Source organism: Rousettus aegyptiacus, unplaced genomic scaffold (assembly GCF_014176215.1).
Source record: "Rousettus aegyptiacus isolate mRouAeg1 unplaced genomic scaffold, mRouAeg1.p scaffold_m13_p_2, whole genome shotgun sequence".
NCBI classification, from domain to species: domain Eukaryota; kingdom Metazoa; phylum Chordata; class Mammalia; order Chiroptera; family Pteropodidae; genus Rousettus; species Rousettus aegyptiacus.
The window spans coordinates 149,390,785-149,401,374 of record NW_023416295.1 but is presented as its reverse complement, the minus strand read 5'-3'; the positions used below and the strand labels follow the sequence as shown (position 1 = coordinate 149,401,374).

General features: G+C 32.9%; 1 pseudogene; it reads left to right on the top strand.

Annotated features, from left to right (window-relative positions):
• Positions 1–6,199: 6,199 nt before the first annotated feature.
• Positions 6,200–6,912, top strand: LOC107505082 (annotated as a pseudogene).
• The last annotated feature ends 3,678 nt before the right edge of the window (positions 6,913–10,590 follow it).

Genomic DNA, 10,590 nt, shown 5'->3' with positions numbered 1-10,590 from the left:
TCCTTGCTCTTTTACTCATTGAGTCTGTAATCTCATAATAATCATTTAACCTTTGTAGACTCAATCTTAAACTATAAAATTGTGATAATTGCCTCGCAGAGCAATTGACGTCACATATTTGAATGTCTCAAGTCTTCTACCTTTCCACCAGCTCTAATCCTACTCACACACTGATGATTTTATCTCTCAACCAGTTTCCAAGCTGAATGATCTATACCTACACTAGCCATTATTCAATCCATTTCTCATTCTGTGACACAAGTAGTCTGTTCAAAACACAAATTTTATTATGCCATACTAATTCAAACCTTCAGAGGCCTTCCTTGGCTTGTGAGGTAAATATAAAGTTTCTTAAATGGCCAGAGGACCCTATAAGCTCAAACCCCTCTGTACTTCTCAAGGCCTGTCATGTATTATGTTCCTTCATGCCATCTTAACTCCAGACACAGCGTTCTTCTTTCAACTTTTCATACTCAGCGTGCAACCTGCCAGCACTTCTTAACACTACTCTCTCTCTGCCTGGATTGTTCTTCTTTTCTTCCAGTTACCTTTTAACTCTTCCCTCCATACCTCAGCCCAGGTCACTTCCTCAAGAAAGACCCCTCTGCTTCTCTTTTATCGCAGTATAAATATTTGTACAACTCTATGCATCTGCTTATTTAATATTTACTAAACTGCTTGACACATGTCAGTGCTTGAAAATATTTGTTAAATTAATTATTAACTAATATTTGCCATGTGTGGAATACTATGTAAATGTGCATATTATCACCATATCGTCAACCAAACAGTATCTTTGATATTTTAGAATTTAAGGATAACTCAAGTTTAGAATGAAAATTCTGAAATTGTTGCAATAAAGTCAGTTTAGTAAAAATGATTGAAAATAAATTACAGTCAGTTCCCATTATTCTTGGAATTTGTGCTTTATACAGCTGCTGCAAAAACTGATTTAGCAAGTATTGAGCCATTGCTCCTAGAAGAGATAGAAGGTTAGGTTCCTGAGAGCCTCTGGTGACAGCATTTTCATCAACTGATCAATATGTAATCTTGTTTTATGTGTGTATTTTGTTTAAAGAAACTATATTTAATTTATATTGTTTATTCATTGACATTGAACTCATGGCCAACAGCAGTATAACTCATGCCTGATTCAAGCCTATCTAATGCCCATATTTTCTGGGTAAGGTACATACATCACAGCCTACTTGCATTTAGGAACACTAGACAGCACTTTGCTTGGGGGCCATTTTAAATCCTAAATCACCACCACTCCTCCCCCAAAAAACACAAATGTGGGAAAAATGTGGCACTAATAAGCTGCAAAAGGGATACTTGTTTATGGCATGAGAGCTGAGCTTAGCTGAAATAAGAAGGCAGAATGTTGCTTTGTGCAAACTCAGTTGGGACCGTGACCTCCAGGCAACTCAGATTCCTCACTGCTCTTATGCATGTTTGTGAGTTACTGTGCTGCTCCTATTGATTTTGGCTTTACAAATACATTTTAGCAAGTAGATAAATTCATAAGCATGGAAGCAGGGAAAAGTGAAGGTAACCTGTCTATTGCTTCAAGTTGATTTAACATGATTTTTCTAAAGTTTCCTCCTAAATATTTGAAATTGCCATGTAAACAGAAGTTTTTAAAACTTTATCAGAAATAACCCATCTAATCAACTAATCTGAAAAACAATCTACTTTTTGAAATATGACTATTTCTGTTGAATTTCTACCTTTCATAACACAGAAGCAAATAAAAGTATTGTCCTTAGAAAGCAAACTATATGAATAAAAGTATTATATTACCACATATTCATAAAGTACACAATAATTTCTTAGGTACATCTGAAATATTTCTTAATAAAGTTTTTTTTATTTTATCTTTAGATTGGTTCCAAACATTAGATATTAAAAGAGTGGCATACTTCCATATACACTTGCCGCTGCTAGTGTTGAACTCTGTGTCATTGACGCAGATATCAAGGATGGCTTCAGCAAAGACACATCCACCAGCAACTCTGGGAGTAAGGAAGGAGATAAGGAAAACATACTTCCTTTTTCCGAAACTGAAGGACCCTATAAGCTGTAACAGATACTAAGTTAAAAAATGAGTAAAAGTTTTGTAATTTTATATGCATGCAAATAGTTTATATGTAATGTACATTTTATTATACATATATGCCTTATATGTGATATATGTAATACATATATTGTGCAATTTAAATGCTAATTCACTTAATTTAATACCATTATTCTATAATACATTTTATGGCTTATAGTAGCATAGTCATTTTTTAAAACAAAGAATAACTACAAAATTTCCTCGTGCAATTAAAAACATGCCAGTTCAACACTTTTTTTTTCTAAAAAATGTACCTTTTCAACAGAGATTTCAGCAACAATAATGGAGATAAAGAAACAAAAAAAAAATTAGCAGGTTAACATACAGTTCTATTAAGAAATGCAACTTTGCATCAAAACTAAAATATGTCTTTTTTTCCAAAAAAGCAATAACAACATTGCTTATTAGAGTGTGTTTGAGTGAGAACTGTATGTATAACACTTGAAAAGAAAAGACATTATAACAGAAGTTATCACCACATATTTGGCATTTGAGGGCATCAGATCATAAATACATGGCCAATAATACAATTGAAAGCATTAGTTGTTTTACATTGTGCTTATGTTCACATTGCACCAATAGTACAGCTAATGACCTTACACAATTGGACAGCATCATGAGTTTGCTCAGAGAGGAATCGAAACACTTTAAGCATCCAAGCCAAGGTTGAATAATGTGTACTTTTACACTTTTAGTCTTTATTCTATTTGCACTACCTTTTCCTGACCTATACAATTTCTCTGGATCTTAGTGACTGTGGAAAGAAATTGATTTTACCAGGACTTCTAATACCAGGAGTCTTCTATTCATTTAAGTCAGTGTTTTATTTTACCTTCTTGGGGTGAGAGTTGGCGATTAGAGAAAAAATGAAGTTGAGAGAATAGGCTAATTGTTTTGCATTTGTTTGTTGCCCTTGGAACTTCTAGGAATGATCTATGTCTTCTTACATTTACGTCTATCCTCCCCCATCGTGTGCGTGCATGTGTGTGTATGTAGCAAGGAATATCTTTAATTTTATATTCCTTGCCATTTAAAATGATGAAAAAAGGTGAGAAATTTCTTTTCTTTCTTTTTTTTTTTTGAGAAATTTTTTATACTGGTGTCTGTTAGAATTCTTTTGTCATAGACTCAAGCTGAGATAAGTTCTAACTACAGTGTTTAGCAGACTATGTATGCTGAATAAATGTTAATGAGGCAAATAATAATTTGAAAACAGCTAGTGAAATCTGTAACTACACATCTTCTCTGGCAGAGCATATCTAGCAAGGTGACTTTTCACACACTCAGATCCACCTGCCTCACATGATATTAAAGAATAACTGTCTAAATGAGAAGCTGAGTCTGCAGTCAAAGTGCTACATTTACATTGACTTTTTGATATTTGTGAGTAGCTATGCTTTTATGCCTGCACTGTACACAAGTACCACATACAGGTATACCAAAAAATTTTCACTTTTGCTCATTTAGATCATAGCTGAAACAAATATACAGGCAGTCTATTAAACATACTTAAAGTAATAAAAATAGTGGTATAGAAGTCATAGATATGGAAAATTATAGAATTCAAAACTCAATGAAGTATGTAAGTCAAAATCATGAACAAACTTACTTTTACAACAGAATTTTTTTAAAAAAAAATTATAAAATATAGATGTCACTGCGTGATGAGACAGCCAAAGTGAATTTCAGACTTGTACACTTTATTCATGCAAAAAGTCAACAAGTAATATTTTAGATGTGTTTGTATCTAGTTAAATGCCTATTGATTAAAGATATTTCAGATCTCTGGCTGCAAATCAAATGTGATGAATATAATCAGTAATGGCTATGAGGATTGAATAGATAGGATCTCATCTGCTTACATGGACAGAATCTTAGTCGTAAATTCAATTAGTTTCTTCTAGTGTGGAAACATTTTATTTTTGTTAAAATCAATATACTCCTAAGATTTGCATTTAAAATCTAACCCCATTATTCATATTGGATATTTGAAGATCATGGGGCAAAAAACTATAAAAACATATGGGAAGAAAAAACATTGCATAAGGAAGAAGAATGTAAAGAAACAGAGGTTAGGAGGGATTACATGGTGTGCGGTATCTGTGGAAGTGATACAGAGAAATTCTCAGTTTCTCAACTTGTATAGTTAGTTGAGATGAAACATAGTTAGAACTTCCCAAATAATTCATTGTTCTTCTCAATGATACTGAGGGAATGACTCCCTTTCTCTAAGTCACCATTTTTAATTTAATACTTATCTCATATTCCTTTAATATTTCTCTCACCATTCCACTCAAGAAGTCACTGAATGTTCAGAATCAAAATACAAGTTGTCTAAATCTAGGATGAAGCCTTCACAGTGGAAAGTAGGAGTATAAAGTATAGTGGTGACTGTCTTATTATCAACTTATTTTTGTTACACATTAAAAAACAAGAAAGAAAACAAAAGAAAAAATATCTCTTGCCAACAATGACAGTTGATTCACCATAGTATAAGTCACCAAAGATTGTTGTAATGCTCTCTGTAGTAAATAACATTTAGTTATATATAACATGTATATTGACATATATGACATATTTATTGTATGTATGTTTGTTGTATATTTTGACACATACAACATATGTTTCAAAATAATATACTTCCATACCTGATTCTTCTTCTAGTTCATGAGTTTCCTGAAGACTTTGCCTTTCCTTCTTAACCTATAGCTCAGCATCTCATGCACAGAAGGTGCTTAGTAAATATTTGTTTAATGAATGCAAGTGATCAATGAAGTTCACATTTAAATTTACTATAAATTTACTTAAAAAAAAACTTTGTCCATTAGTCTGTACTTTTCATTCAATTTAAGAACAAGAAATCAAAAATAGATCTTACAATGCCTTTTTGCAGCTATTCTATTAATATCAGCTTTTTTTAAAAAAAATGCTCTTATATTTTCTTAAGCCTAACATTGTAAATTTTTATGCAATTTGGAAATTTGTTATTCAACTATGAAATCTTTTGAGTGCATTATTATTGAAAAGGCTATCAAATATTTACAGCATATATAAATAAGAAAGTTGAATCTTCTTTATTCTTAACTGGTAATGAGCAAAATCACTGAACTAACAAAAAAAACTCGAAAATTCAAATGTAGATATAAGATTGCATGTAATGATTACAGAATATTTATTAGAAATTAAAAAGTCATATTAGGTAAAATCACAATTGCCCATATTTTATTATTCCACTGCTACATAACTCTGTGATTAGTGATGCTTGTCTCTCATTACTGTAAAAAAAAATATAGCAATGAGATTTGATTATAATAATACCTTAAGAAAATAAGGTTTCAAAACCTTTTTAAAAATGAATAATCTGTTAGATTTTTCCAAAAAAGATTCAGTGATTCATTGCTCATAACTCAACTAATTTCGTGTTGAGTGCCTTATACTGCACATATAGAACTAAAAACATACAAAATTGTTCAATTCTAGCAATAAAACTTTCAATTTTTAATGGGCTTTAAAGCCGTTTTTTACTTATGTAGATCAGGAAAAGCTTGAAAATATATAACTTTGAAGTTTTCTCACTTGGAAGCTAATACCTATCTGAATTTTTTGAAAAACAGTATTTAACTTAATACAATTATGACCTTTTTCTAGTAATTTGCAATATGTATTATTCCTTTAGGGGAATAGCATCATGCATCCTGGTAAGATGAGATTTTCTATGTAAATGCTACCCTTTTAAGGTCAAAAGCTGTATTCAGTTAATGATGGCAAACTAAAAATGACCAGGTGTTTAATATAAGCAACAATAAAATCTAGAGGTTTGTGATAATCCTCTAATTTATTTTAAAGCAGTTATAGCTATTTTAATATATCTATATGTATGTATACTTATAAATATAGCTATATAGATATATATACAAATACATTAGTTTCTACAGAGCAGGGTACAATTATGTTATTATTCATAATTTCAATTTGATCCTTAATCAATCTATATTAACAAAATTATCACCACTCTTTTAAAAGTTATTAGCATTATACATTTAATATTTTCCTTCAAGCATTAGGCATGTATCTGTTTTAACATCATTAAGCGTCTAAAGTTCACATTGAACCATACACCAATACGACATAAATAATCTCTGTAAAAATCACCCTTAGGTATTCTATTAGAAAGTTATCTTTGGCTTTTCCTCCCGATCTCCCTTTCCACCCCACTCCCTCCAACATTTACCCAGACCTCATCAGCCGTAGTAAGATGTTCTTCAACATCTACAAGATCCCAAAGGTTGTGGACAGGCAGTGCCTGGCAGTGAATGGAGAGAGAGATGGTCAATAGGACTGAGGGTAACACTGATGACTTGCTCTTGGTGGAAATGCCTCCTCTGAACGCCCTGAGGGCAAAGGTATGGAAAGCAGAGCAGTCACTGGTGTGGATATTGTCATGAACCATCATTTGCAGGAAACCTGCTTCACAAAAGAAGCCTACAGGAAATACGTCAAAGGTTACATGAAGTTGATCAAAGGGAAACTTGAAGAACAGAGACCAGAAAGGGTAAAACCTTTTATTGCAAAGGCTGCAAAACAAATCAAGCACATCTTTGCTAATTTCAAAAAAAAAACTACCAGTTCTTAATTGATGAAAACATTAATACAGTTGCTGTGGCTGTCCTGCTGGAATACCATGAAGGAGGTGTGACCCCATATATGTTCTTTTTTTTTAAAAGGATGGTTTAGAAATGGAAAAAATGTTAACAAATTTAGCAATTTGTATCTATCATCTGTCAGGACTATAACTCATACACACGAGGACTAGGACAAATGGGACTGATGTTATCTTGAGTTCTTCATTTATTTTCCCCTTGATTTATTCAGAGATGAGGCACCATTTTTTTAAGAAAACATGTCATATAGGTTATCTAAAAATAAAATGCATTTAAACTCATTTGAGAGAATGCCTCTTAGTTTAATACATATTTAAATCCATCTTGTGTGGTATTCCTGGAGAAGCTAGAACCTGGTTGTAGACTACAACTATAAAGCATAAGACTGTCTTCAGATAACTTCTATGGTAAAAACTACTTCTGGGACTGGAATATAAAAACAAGGATCAAAAGTCTTAATCCTGAGTTGAAATAAAGGGAAAGACCATGCTCACAGCAGAGCCAACATTTGAAGTGGATTCCTTAGACATCTTATTACCAAAAAGACAGAAGTAGTTAACTCTGAAAGAGAATACTACAAGAATAAAAAGAGACTAATGCAGTTGGAAACAAGGTATTGTCTGAGCTTCTTTATCACATATCAAGTTAGAACAAAATTCTAGAGAAATCTAGAGGTCTCTTAGAATTGTGTAGTAAGCTTTTATCAAATTGCCTGAAGATAGTTAACAAACTGGCTCATCCTGCCACTTTTTTTTTTTTTTAATGTCTTTAAGGTGGTATTTCCATTTTTAAATGGTTGGGGAAAAAATCAAAATGGGTTATGGGATATGAAACATGAAATCTAATTTTGTGTCCAGCTTTATTGGGACACTGCCATATTCCTTTGTTTATGGATTGACTGGTTCTGATACTGCAAGAGCAGAGATGAGCGTGACAGATCTTTATGGCCTGTGATCCTAAAATCATGTGTGGCCCTTTACAAAGAAAGAAAGAAAATCTTCTTTAAAAGAAAGATTTTGTTTTTTAAATAATTATCTTTGCTTATAATCAAAAAATTTAGGGCATCCTTTATTCAGAATGTTCCTTTTCTGTTGTTACCTCAGTTTAACAAGGTGGTGCAGTCTAAACAAATTAATTGCCTGCATGTTATATTTACTTTGGGTAAAATCAACTTTTTTAGATGAAAAAAAACTAAGAATAAAAAGCACATAGAGGGAAAAATAGAACTTGTTCAGAACAAGTTTAAGAACAGCAGTTCCCTATAAAGCTGTCAAATATCACTGTTAGCTATAGTACTTTATTCTGTAATTTAATGTAATTTTGACCCCTGTCACATGTTAATACAGCATGAAGAATAGTGAATAAAAAAACAGGCTTACTAATGAATTAAAGATATAATATAACATTGTTTTTTGCCACATTCCTTTGAAATATCTTAATATTGGGGTTAGTAGAACCTATCCAATTTCAATATGTGACATGTCTGTCCGTATCTGGCTAGTTAGTGCTATGATTAAGGGACATTTAATTTTTAATTATGCCATAGATGGCATGTTGATTTTTGAGTTGGGGATAACTGAGATAACTCTGGACATTAACTGTGATGTGAACTGTAATTTGTCTGCTAGGAAATCTTTTGACAGAGACTTTTAGCAGAAAGACAAACTAGAGTTAAGGGAGAGGCAATAGCTTAGTTGATAATCTCTACTATTTTAATGACTTATCTGGTTAAAATGCTTGCAATGCAAGTAAGGTAAGTGCAATTTGTTTAGTCCTGTGTTAACAGATCAATGCCCTGGCATATTTCATTCTCTGTTCTTTCTTGTCTTCCCATTTTTCATCTTCTCACCAAATATGTACATGCATACATAAAATTACTAACAATGATGGGTACTGCTAATTTCTTCATTTTCATTTCACTTTATAAAAGTTAGCTTTTGCCCCACCCACAATAGTATTTTATAGAGAGGAATAAAGTAACTTTTGTTTTAGAGAAATAAAGATAGAATTCTCTATTAAAAAGCACTCGAAGGGGGTAGTTACCCCTTTCTTTTCTCTGTGATTTTTCTCAGCCTGTAATACTCCACATGTTCTCCTCTTCTAATCATTAATAAAAGTGGAATTATTAAATTAGCGAGAATGACAAGTGTTCTAGAATTATTCTTCGGAAAATGATAGTCATTTCAGTCTACCAAATAAACCTGCAATCTGATAGTTTGTCGAGAATATAGGGTGATGGCTTCTGATTTTTATTGGTCTGACAGTAGTGGGCAAATTACTAAATAGTATTGGAAACACAGAGCTAGGTGAGACTGAAGTTGCTAGATTGTACAAACTGCATTCACCTAAACCACTCAAAACAAATAAAAACCTATGGCTTGTAGAATGTATTTTTTTTTAATGGATCTGATTGTAACAAGAGCATTCTTCTTTCAAGTCTTCGTGTCATAAGGGTGATCTGTTGGGGATAGGTGGGGTGGGAGTAAGCAGCCATTAAAAAGTGTGGCTGTTCTCACTTTTGTGAGTCACTGATTTCTCTAACACTTCCCAAGAAATGGATTTTTCACCTGAAGGTGACTGATACCATGCTGTAATCCACTGAAAAGATCCATCACTCTCCCAGTACCTTTTGCCATAGCCCACAAAGAGATGCAGTGATTCACTGCCCACCAGCCACGGCCAAGCCAAACAATGTAGGCTACAATGTAGATAGATACAGGATGCTCTAAGAAGCCTCAAAAAGTCTCAAAAGAGCCTCACAATATCACAATAGAAGAGCTAAAAATTTACATGCAAATTTAAACTTCTCCCTTGGGCTGCAGAAAGGGAGATGTAGACTTTTGCAAGGAGGTGTCTCCTCTGTATACTTGCTTAGAACCTGATATATCTGTTTCTCTCTGGTTCCTCCAAACTCTTTTTAGTCTGTCTCAAGCATATCCGTTGGGATGAGAGGTGGGGAAACCACACCAACCTGTGTTTAAAATTTTTAATTTCCTCACAGGAGATTTTTCCCCCTTGATTCCTCCCTGGGTTTTGAAATTTTCAGTTCTTCAGGATACAATGAATATCTTCTCATGTTCTCCTTACGAACTCTAGCTTAGTGCAAGGAAAACATATGGGTCAGCTAATTCCTGTTCAGTCCCCCACAAGTAAGTGTGAATACCTGTGAAAATAAACCCATTCTTTCTCACAATAAGCACACATTTCCCCTGGAGAAAAAAACATTATAATCTTCTAAGAAGTGAATGATTGTCTCCTCTTATTTTTGTCAGCTTTAAATCCCCTTCTCAATAATAGGGAGAGAAGCATTTGGCTCTCTTTTGCCCTTTCTGAGACATGCTGCATTATTAGCAAGCAATGTTTGTCACTGTGATACCTAGGAACAAAGTTACCTGCTCTGATTAATTTTGTTTTTTAAAAATATTCTTTTAAAAGTGTAATACTAGAATTTTTTAAAAAATCATTTCTACCAGTAGCCATTGAGTAGTGTTAAGAGTCCAGACACAGGGTCAAACTGGCTGAATTTGAACCCAGTGGCACTATTTACTCCATTGCTTTGCACAATCTATTTAATCTTTGTAGGTTCTGTTTCTTCTTTTGCTAAAAATATGACTTCACCTATATGAACAATTTAAAAGGTTTAATGAGTATATATCTATATAAATATATATATATAATATACACAGATATATGTTTGTAGGTCATCATGGAAATGTTTCTTAATTTTTCTGAGCTATGCTTTGTTTATCTCTATGTAACTTGAAAAAAAAAGGTAAATTATATTTTTCTGGTTCTTCTTACCACTATGAA